This window comes from Nipponia nippon, unplaced genomic scaffold (assembly GCF_047370975.1).
Source record: "Nipponia nippon isolate SJK-2023a ecotype South Korea unplaced genomic scaffold, ASM4737097v1 scaffold_17, whole genome shotgun sequence".
NCBI classification, from domain to species: Eukaryota; Metazoa; Chordata; class Aves; order Pelecaniformes; family Threskiornithidae; genus Nipponia; species Nipponia nippon.
In genome coordinates, this window is record NW_028262333.1 from 6389674 (window position 1) to 6400174 (window position 10501).

Here is a 10501-nt window from a genome sequence, read left to right on the forward strand (position 1 = left end):
ATTACCTTAAGAAATGAAAGGTAACGATGGAGATTACACAGGGATCTCCCTCTTCATTTCCCCGATAAAGTACAAGGGCCACTTTGAAGGAGTTCAAAAGACAGCCAGGCGCGCTGAACTACAGCAGGTACCGGCGGTTTTTTTTGAAGAGCTGACTTCAGAGTCTGCTTAAATAGATGAAAAATCATACAGATTATTATTAGTTTCATCCATCTCCAGCTCCTTCATCTGCAAAGCCTTCCAAGGCTCAATCCCTTCTCCTATTCAGTCGACATAACGTTGTCATGCAAGTAATGTGGGGCTGAGGCATCTTTTCTGAGAACGATTTCACATCATCCCTGTGTCTGCCCTTCAACGCCACCAGTTCCCAAGAGGCTTCCACGACACCAGCCCCTGAAACGAAAGCGACGTGGGATTAAGACGGGCATGCCAGCGAGGAGGAAAACACTGCCAAGAGCTTCGGGGGGGTCATTTTCACAGTGGAGGTGGAGGGCTTAAAACCCCGATGGGACCTGCTCTGAGCCCGTCAATGGTGAGGGAGGCGTGCAGGTGATTTAAGAGCAGTTAGGTGGACCTGTTATCAGCTATAGTCAGCAGGGACAGTTCTCATTAGCTCTTCTAAGTCATTTTAAACCTCCCTGAGATTTGCTGGAACACTACACTGGTCATGGTTTCCTCTGAGAGTAAACACACACTGAACTAGTTCCCCTATGGCTCTGCACACATCTGCTATAGCTCCCATTTCACCCCGCCATGCGTGGTCTTTCTGCTGATAATAACCGCAACAGCACGATAGAGCCGCAGTTGGAGGACTGGAGACAATGAAGGAGCATCTGTCTGTCTGTAGAAGGGTAAAGGAGCCCCTTTTCCCTTAGAAATATCGCAATAAAAATGTTACTATTTTTAAAATGGCACCAGTGGAAAGGCAAAACGGGATTTGTTATAATTCTGATGAATTCTGGTATGTTTGGGAGCTGTTTGCAAGAACAAACATCAGGGATCTCAGAAATGTTAACATTTTCAGTGTTTCTAATTATATACACAGGTTTGGGGGGGGGTGGGTGTTACAAAACAACAAAACTTTGGCTCCTAAATGTGGCTGTCTGTAATGAACAGGTAGCTCACAGCACAAAATTATCGAACAAGAAAAGGGACCAAAAGTGATATATTTGATTTAAGTAGCAAAAGGTATCTTCTTGTTTTATCCAAAACAAAGCAGCTGTTAAACCGAGAGAGTTACTGTACCAACCTCTCATTTAATCTTCCAGGATCATAAAAATTTCAGTTTCTCCATGAGGCTGCTATAACCACACGTAGTACTTGGGGTATCTGTGTTTATAAAACAGAACCCGCCTCTCGTCTTTGAAATTGCTTTGGTTTCTGAGTCGCCATTCAACCAAACCTATTCAAGTACCTACCACCTATTTGACAGTAGTCCAACTAGCACGTATTTGATATGTTTCTTTCAAAAAGGTTACATAAAGCATTTTCAAGACAGTTATTCAGTTTTTCCTAAATGATAAAATATGAGCAATGATTCATATTACTTCTCTATTCTAGTTATTTCAATAAAATTGTTAACAAGGCTTAGAGGTGACCTTCATATTTTAAACTAAAATTTGATCTCTACACGGTTTTCTACTAAATGAGGTATAAAAGTATTATCTGTTAGGTGATGAAAATAATAAAAGCTATGAGAAGAGGCACGGTTAAAAAGACTGTCTAGAGAGTTTATGAAGGAGAAGAGAAACCTAGTGATACATTTGTGTAAAATAATGAACAGTACAGAAAAGGCTAGGCAAGCATTCCCCTTCCTTCTTTATTGCAGATAAAGGAAAAGGGATAGCTTTTGAAATTGAAAATTCTAATTTCATACAGATTTGGAAAGTGAAATTGAAGCATAACCATTCAAAGCTCACGGGAAGAAATACCTCCAGCTTTGCTGCCCGTTGATCACGGAGCAGCACAGTACATCAGCAAGTATCCAAAACCCACTCAAACTTCATATGGATAATGCATCCATCTAGAAACCGTGTCAGGATAAACAAATAGGAGCTAAACGACTTCCTATTTAAAGAATAAGCTCACCACTATCTAAAGGACTAGGAAAAGTTCCCTGAGGCCCCGTGTTACCGTAAGAGTCTATTAGAAAGGGTTGAATACAGTGCTGGTGGCTCTTAAAGAGAGGCTTGACTAGGTCTGACACTTTCTCTGTAGAGTCCTGAATATATTTTCTTTAAATAAACATTTTTCTTTCCCCAGGAACATCAGGACTAGTGTGTCATTGTCCCTGTTTTAGCTGGAGTTCTCCCCAGAGAGCCTCAAGAAACAGATTACGAGTTTTCTCCCACTATCTGCGTTCACTGTTTGCTTACAAAAAAAGCAGTGGAGCCCTGAGATGCTGCATGGTCTTTCTGTGGCACAGCCGTGACAGCGCCCGACCCTGACGCAGCTGCAGAAGAATCAGCCTTGCAGAGAGCAGAAAGCCGGCGTCCCTGACAGTGCAGCGGCTCTGCAGCCCCTTCCAGAGCAGGCAAGACTGGCACCGCAGCTCTGCGCTCTGATGAGCAGCGCCTGCGCGAGAGGAGGGAGTTATTGTCTTCGTGGCAGTAAATGGGAGTCCGAGACGGAGCCAGCACAGGGCTGCACGCGGGGCCTGACAGCCCATCCCCAGAAGGCATGTGAATTCTGTCCTTCCTGCCGGCTGCAGCTGCCGAAGTGTTATTATTTTCCAGTGTTCGTGCTGTGCTGCTCTCTCTGACAGGACGTATTGCTTTATTTCATTACAGTTTTGTTAAGTGGCATGTAACATTTTTCCGAACTCAATCAAGATAACTGCCTCCTTTCTTCAATGAAGGTGTTAATGATTTTGATCCATGTTGGGTTTTTTCCTGTTGTTCCCAAAGCGGTGTCTTTGCTCAGATCCTTTCACAGCTTGTGAAGTACAGAAATGTCTTTAACTGAATGGTAAATACATTCGTTAGCAAGGAGCTGCCCCTTATGAAGGCATCACCTTATGAAATTCGTGTTCTTTGTGCCGAGCCTGTTAAGTATGACAAGCTTGGCTTGGTCTCTGTGGTTCGTGAAGGAAAAGCTACTCAAAGACTTGGCATTTTAGGTTGCAGCTCTAATCTGACACTTTACCAGCAACAGTAGTGAAACCTACTCGACAGCAGTAATTAGCTATGTGATGTGAGGTGGGTAAACACTGCTTCTCACTCCCCATTTTAATGATGAAAAAAATGAAGCGCAAAGAGATGAAAAAGAATACCTGAAGGCTGATATCTCACAAACCCACTGAAGTCACTCACTGGTTGACACAGATCGCTGATTCTAACTCCATCTCAGTCAGTTTGGGGGGAGGGGGGGCGGAAAAAGCAGTCCCAGGTTAACAAACAGGGAATGACCATACAATAATGAAATGTGTAAAGACTTTCCCCACCTGTATCCTACAGCTTTCTGCATCCCTGAGAGTTCAGAACAGTCATGTGTGATGTTTGGGATGCCCTAAAATATTCTCAACCCAAGACCAGTGAACTGGATCCAGATAAACATCTATTCCTGTCCCGCTGAAACTGCACCTTTTGGCACCGCTGCCCATAGCCACAGCTGTCACCAAAACAGCAGGACTCCAGGCTGGCCCCGCACCGTAGCTTAATTCTTTCTCAGAAACGCAGAGCCAGCAAGGAAGGGGAATCTTCCAGTCATATTTTCTGGGTGAGACTATCTAAAGTCTTTGTCTACAATGCAGACAAAAGACCCACATGTTGTGCACACGGCTGTAAATTAGGCGGCGTTGGGTTGGGATTTGGTAGCTGTGTAGCTGCAGCAGCAGGCTCCTCTGACGGAGCTGGGTGCGATTCCTCAGGAAGGCTGAGCCTCACTGTGTCACAGCAGTGCTGGCCCTCAACCCTGCTAGAGTAAAGCTTTCTCAGAAAGGCTGGCAGAAGTTCTGGCCACACTTTTCACTGCAGCATGGACATACAGTAAAAGGCAGCACAGTGCCAGGAGTGAACGCAAGAGCCAACAGCTTCTCTCCTGGCACGGCACAGCTGGTTGCCTGCAATAAAGGGTAAAGCTTGACTGGGCGGGAGACAGCAGAGCCTTCTTGGAGCTGAGCTGGAATTGCAAAATGAGCTCCCTCAGGTCCTGGGAGCCATGATAAACTCCACTAATTTCTGGTCCCAAAGCAATGAGGCTGGTTTTTTTAATCTTGTCTCCTGCAAGATAATTAAATACATTTTTTTTTAAGAGATAGCCACCAGAACAAGACACTCCTTGCACTCACATCTTCCCCTAGAGATACAATGGGAGAATGAACAACCGGATAGATGTCAATCACTTAGTGCTATATTGGAAAGAGCTCAGATACCGGTACAGGTAGTCTGGGATATATAGAGTACATGTGAACCCCTCCAGAGTCTTGCTCATTCTCCTGCTCTGCGGTGTATATGAAAACAACGAGGCTCCGGTTTGCTCTCTGATGTCACGTTTGAGGTACGTCTGGGATGCTGACAGCGTGCCCCACTGCTGGGCCTTCAGCAGCGTGGCTAGGACAGAAATCCTGCAGCTTCCCCTTCAGTGGTAGCTGATGGCTTACACCGCACCGGTGCTCTGTGACAAGTACTGGAGTGCCACCCCAGCAAGGAGGCAGTTTTCCTGAAGACAAAAAGCAGCTCCAACTGTCAAATACAAAAGGTGCAATCCTGGCCTCTGTGATGTTAATCTGGTTTCAAACAGAGCAACTGAGTGGAGAATCAAGTACCCCGATGGATGGTTGGTGTTTTTACAGTGACATTCAGAGCAACTCCATCTCCTGGTGTTTTGAACAGGATAATACCATTACTGAGTGCAATACTGCTAATCTCGTCTCCACTCTTTCCACAGAAGGGGAGAACATCAAAGCTTTAACATCTGCGCCTCCTACCTGCTGTCTGTCTACTGTCTCTCTCCTCTCCCCTCCCTGTTCCCCAGTCCATTTTGAGCTGAAACCCTTGCCTTATCACATTCAGCAGTTGTCTGTTGATTACAAGAATTAAAAGAACTTTGAGCTGTGGCTCGGCTTGCACGACAGAGCATTTCTAAATGGCTGCAAGTCTCTGGCAAGGAGAACTCAGTGCCAGGGTCTCTTTGCATGTAATACCTCGAAGCGACTTGTAATCTTCATCAGTCTGGAGGGTCCCTGAACAGACCCTGAGCAGCACGGTTTGCATGGAGAGACACAGTCAAGCTGCCTCCAGCCTCCAGAGCTCCAGTGTCTCACAGAGGTTTTGTGGACTGTAAAGTAGGATGATATCCAGGAATGAAGTCACATGCCCGTGCTTCCTTCTAACAAGTGCTAACTTGTTTATACGATCCCCTCTGATAATATACCGCTGGAAAGTCCCAGCCAAAATCATTTCTTTGTCGCACTGTTCCGGCTGCACCTGTTTGTTAATGCCAAAAGGCATCTATCTCATATTTACTAGCACAACCACACGGCAACAGAAGGAATGAGCTCTGTATAGCATTGTGCTAACCATGAAACTCAAGAAGTCCTGGCTGTTATAAAAGGGCTACAAACATCCAAGAGACAGTTTATTAATACAGCAGGTTGAGCTAACCTAATGCCTACAGTACAATAGAGATAAGATTTCTTAAATCAAAATAGACTGATAAAAGAGTGCATATCCTTGCAACTCTGGATTGAAAATATCAAATCTGCACTGAGTTACAACCACTGCAACAAGAAGGATATGTTAAATTCCATTTAGGAACCTCATTTTTAACTTGCTTTTATAAATCACCGGTCATCTGAATGCATAACTGAAGAATTTTTGCCATAGGACGGGCATTCTGGTTTTTGAGTGGGCACAGTGAAAGGTGTGCATATGAGGAAGGAGAGTATTCATTTATTTCTCCCAAGATGGTGCAGGGTACCAGAAACACCAGAATACAAGGGGGCATGACCAGACCTGATGAGAAGACGGTAACAAAGGGGAAATATATGCTGAGAAACAGAAAGCAGCTTCTCAGAGTAGGATCCATTCATCTATGGAATGGCCCTTTCAGGAACCAAAGGGAACCCATGACTTGAAACAGAGCTTGAAGAGACAAAACAGTAATGAATACACGGGAGGGAGCAAGGAGATTCTGCCCCAGCTCTTCCATTTGACAGGACTCCCGTGCGGCGGGTGCCATGCCCGTTCGTTAGTGCTCGTTAATGAGAAGTCTCAGCCAGAGCTCAGACTTGTGATTTGTCTTTAATAGAGGAGAAGTAGGTTAAAAATTCCAGGGGGGGACACACACAAGAGCCTCTAAGGAAAAAGAGAAGAAGGGGCTGCTAACACTCACGTAACAACTGACATCTTTTAGGGTGTCCTGTGGTGAAGGGCAACATTAAGATACAGTTCCCTAGAAAGCCAATTACCCTCATGCCCCATGACTCCAAAATTCATGAAGTGCCAATGGGGTAGAAAGCCCCATTTAACTTTTAAACCACTTGATGAATTTCAACAAAATTTGACAGAGGGGTCAAGGTCTCCACAATGTTGTATTTGAAAAGTTTTGTGCAAGAACACAGCAGGTAGAGAGTGCCACTTGTGTGAACTGACACGTTATTAGACACCAGAGAGACAGGCAGCAGGCATAAGGACATTAGGAAACCGTCTTTCCTCGTTCTGTGGCTCACTGAACTACTTACAAATATATTTGTCATGATCTGCAACTCACAATTCCACAAGGAGCAGCTCAGCAGGATAGACTCCAAGCTCTGGGGAATGTGAGCCACTTTGAGACCCTTGAATAAAAGGGTCACAGGTGGGGGACAAACAAGTATTTTGCTAAAAAAAGAGAAATAAATGTCTCTGCTAATAATTGATGCAACATGGACCACAGATTAGTGAAGACATGACCCGATCATAAAAGCCATGACAGCAGGTTGCTTTCTAGCTTCTTAACCTGGCTGTGACAGATGTTCTGCCTCAGGAGGTCACCCCCACGCTGCTCCTAAATTTAATTTTTTTCTTGCTGATTCCTGGGGTATGCACACAATGCTGTAAATTTTCTTTGCAGCCAGGGTACCCCGTCCTTCTCGTCATGGGTGCTGCAGCCCAGAGCTTGTCATCTTCCAAAGTGGTTTCAGCAGAGGAAGCTCCTTCTTCCAATTGCACAGCAATCATCAGGGAGGGAAGCACAAGACAACAATAAGAATTGGCTAAAAATTGCTTTTTTTTAATTAGCTTCCTTGGAACAGCAAACAACTGTGTTGGTATTTCTTTAGAATCATTCTTGTCCAAACAATTCAGAAATGCTTATGAGCAGTGGAGCAAAGCCTGCGGTCATCCTTCAGTCAATACTCATACCCCACATTGAAAGCAGTAGGTGCTGCTGAAAAATTCCAGGCACTGTCACCATTAAAAACCCTCCCACACCTGGATTCACAAATCATTACTTTTTTGAGAGTCCGGAATAAATATTTACCCCTGAGAATTCAAAAGTTGCTTTTCTCTGAGTATTTAACAGCACTTTCCAAGTAAGGTCTGCCTTCTTAATACACCACTGATGGAAACATAATTATTGTAAGATGTGTTCACTTAAAATGCTTTTTATTGCAGTAGCGCTATTCAGCTGGCGCATACAACATGTTTTACAAGCCTCTGGGTGCTGCACTTGTCCTGTTTCACAGAAGAGGAAAGCAAGGCTCAGCACTTTAAGATCAGCTCATAGGATTTATCAAAGCTGGAAGAGAGAACTAGCTGAAAATAATTTTACTTTCCATTCAGAATACAAGGAAATAAAATATAAGTGCTGTTCTTTGACTCAAAGTGGAAGAAGTAGCAATTAAAAGTTCCCTGAACAGGGGACACCAGGGACAGTGAGAAGTCAGCACTGCCCCTGTGTTGCTGGTCTGCTGGCAGAGCTGTTTGTTCAGGCACCTCGGTGGGGCTGGGGGCTGCAACCTCTTCCACCAGTGCCACTGGGTCCAAGAGCGGGGGCCAACCACAGCCTGAAGTTTCCCTGGGCCTGTTTGTAAATGAAAGGGGGTAAGGAAGTGACTGCTGCGCTCACAGCGGGGATGGGGAGTGGAGAAAGGAGGCTGGAGCCGGGGGGTCGGTCTCTTCTCCCCAGTAACAAGCGATAAGATGAGAGGAAACGGCCTCAAGCTGCGCCAGGGCAGGTTTAGGTTGGATATTAGGGAAAACTTCTTCACCGAAAGGGCCGTCAGGTCCTGGCACAGGCTGCCTGGGGAAGGGGTTGAGTCCCCATCCCTGGAGGTATTTAAAAGATGGGTAGACGTGGTGCTTAGGGACATGGTTTAGTGGTGGCCTTGGCAGTGCTGGGTTAACGGTTGGACTTGATGATCTTAAGGGTCTTCTCCAACCTAAACAACTCTATGATGAAAGCTGCCAGGCAGCACAAGAAATAGTCCTGAGGTAGACTCAGAGAGGGACACATTTGCAAGGCACCAAGTTCCTTGGGAAAGGCAAGTTTGGCCACGATGACTGTGGCCTCCTGTCACTTGTGTCCCTATGTCCTAGAGAACAGGGCCACATGCACAGTCATGCTGTGGACATACCCAGAGCTGCACACACGACGTGACACCCACAAGGTGCAAAACTCCACGACTGATGCAAATTGTAGGGAAACTTTTGCCTCATGGTTGTTTTCACCTGTGAGGGCTTGAACAGTGCTGCAAAGTGCTGCTGCTTTCACCCGCGTAGAAACAGCCGTTGATGAGTCAGAACGTGGAAATAGCTCTGCTGACAGCGAAACAAAGACCCTGGTCTCCTGCCATAGCGTAGAGGCAGTCACTGTGTTTGGAAAAGAGCGGTTCCCAGTTATGCATTCCGGTATATAGAGTGATTGCTCAGACAACCTAACATTTCTGCAGAACCTTTTTACCTCCTTCAGCCCTTTTGTTTACCTGCAAAACTAGTGGCTGTTGAACACAGAAAGTCCGGAGGAGAACAGCGAGAACAAACAGAGGTACAGCAAATGAGCCTTGCCAGGAAGGACAGGAAAAAATGACTTGGTTTAGTCTGGAGGGGGTGGAAGAGATGCATGATAATATCCTTTAAATATGTAAAGGTGTGGTACAGAAGGTATTAAACTACTATCTGTGTCTGCCAGGAGACAAGAAGTAATAGATTGCAGTAAGGGAGATTTATTGGTTAGACATTAGGAAGGGCTCAGAATAGACTGTGCAGGGAGTGGATGAAATCTCCATCCCAGGAGCCTTGGAAGAGGTGAGACAGCCTGGGATCAGGAATGGTTTAGCCAGAGGAGTTCCAACTCCCTTCCATTTATTTCCTATGATCTTTTCTTATACTATTCTTATAGTATGTACATGATTAAAATACCCCAGAACATCTCCCTGCTGTCTGGGAAATCTATGAGAAGTACTCTAATAGCTGCATTTCAGAGAGAGGAGCTCTTGCCGGGCCGTTCTAGCTGCTTGGGTTGCAGTGAGCTTAGCTCATGTCCTTTTAATGACATAATTACAAAGACCAGGATTCCAAACAAACTATTGGGTATTAACGACCCAACTCTCACTGATTTTGCATGAAGCCAATTGGAATTTCACACAACGAAGGACTGCAGTGCCAGGCAGACCTTACAAAGACCAAGGAACCCTATGCTTTATAAGACGTCTTTGCCACCGTAGCAATCTCGTGTTATTGCACTCCTTGAAGCAAAGGACATTTTCAATCAGTTCTCGCCATGCTAGTTTTGCTATCTTAGCTTTGCTTAATTGGGTACTGCAGGGTTGTCTCGGAGAGTTGAGATCTGCACTTTGAAACCACTAGATTCTTTTATCTAACCTAGGAAAGAGAAATGGGATTTCACATAGCAAAGTTGTCAGTAACAAAACTGGACCAAAAATGCCGAACCACTGCATAAATGCATTAGCCGGGGTCCACTTACACAGCCATCGGCTGAGTTCAACCTTGGCGATTAGCTCCCAGCAACTGAAGCCCTAAATTATTGTTGTAATAATCATGTCTGAATTCCTGTCTGAAGTCAACTGCCACTGCAGGAATCAAGTCAAATTTTACTCTGGCCTCGTTGCCCGGGTTTGCTATCGCTGTATGTACATTCACCGAGCCTTCAGGTCTGACTGCTCCCTCCCCAGTTTTCACATGCAGATATCTTGCTGATTCCTGTTTTGAAGGTTTTTGTTTCTGGTGCTCAAATCTTGGCTGACAGGAATGCAACCGTGCTGTGTGCTGATTGCAGCTGGCAGGTGGATTAGAGCACATTCAGATGGCTGTGAAATGCCTCTGTGAGACAGAAATAGCAGAACAACGGATTATTTCACCATGAAGAGCACAGAAACTGATGCAGACAGTCACATCGAGGAGACAAGCTGAGGAGCATGCAGACATAAAGCACTTTCTGCTTCCACGAGCCCCAAGAGATCTTCCCAGCTCAAAGTTTTGGGGATCGGCTGCCAGTTCCCTTCCTCCTCACCTAAGCTGGTTGATTTCTCTGAGGTGCAGGATGTTCTCAAATTCTTCCG